This window comes from Odontomachus brunneus, unplaced genomic scaffold (assembly GCF_010583005.1).
Source record: "Odontomachus brunneus isolate Ranch 3 - 2012 unplaced genomic scaffold, Obru_v1 Obru_scaffold_041, whole genome shotgun sequence".
Classification (NCBI taxonomy): Eukaryota; Metazoa; Arthropoda; class Insecta; order Hymenoptera; family Formicidae; genus Odontomachus; species Odontomachus brunneus.
The window spans coordinates 1,565,391-1,565,981 of NW_022639491.1; positions in this window are offsets into that span (position 1 = coordinate 1,565,391).

Consider the following 591-nt stretch of genomic DNA (forward strand, 5'->3'; position numbering starts at 1 on the left):
ATCCTTAATGCCAGTACGGCAACCGGCCTCCCGGGTGGGCAGCTGCGCCCGGGAGTAGTAAGATCCTCGGTGAATACTTCACCGGGGATCTACAGCGGGAGTAGGGCGGGCTCCTGAGGCTCCGTTGAACCAAACCGCCCTAGGGGGCGGCCCGAAAAGCCGCCCGGGTTGGGGGGCCGCCGTCATGCCCCCCATTAAAAACCATGATAGAAAGCAAAAAAGGAGCGACTTCCGGCGGGTCGGATACGTCGGGCCGGCACGGGGGGGCTATGGTCCCAGGCCCCCCCTGTCGTCAACAAATGATGGGCTAATAGAAACCGGTGCGTCTACGGCGGGCGCGCCGGCGGATACGGTGACTGCCGGGGGATTAGAGGGAAGAGGGAGTAGCTCGGATAGGGATGGAAGGAAGAGGAGAAGGGACATGTCGGGGGACGAGAGTGGGAACAAGGCAAGCTCGCGGGAGGGCTCCTGTGGGTGGAGCAGTCTTAGCGACTACCCGGGGCTGTGGATGCCAAAGAAGGAAAGACAGGAAAAGCTGGAGGAAAGAAAGAGGAAAGGGAAAAGATTTAAGGTGAAAGAGAAAGAGAGCAT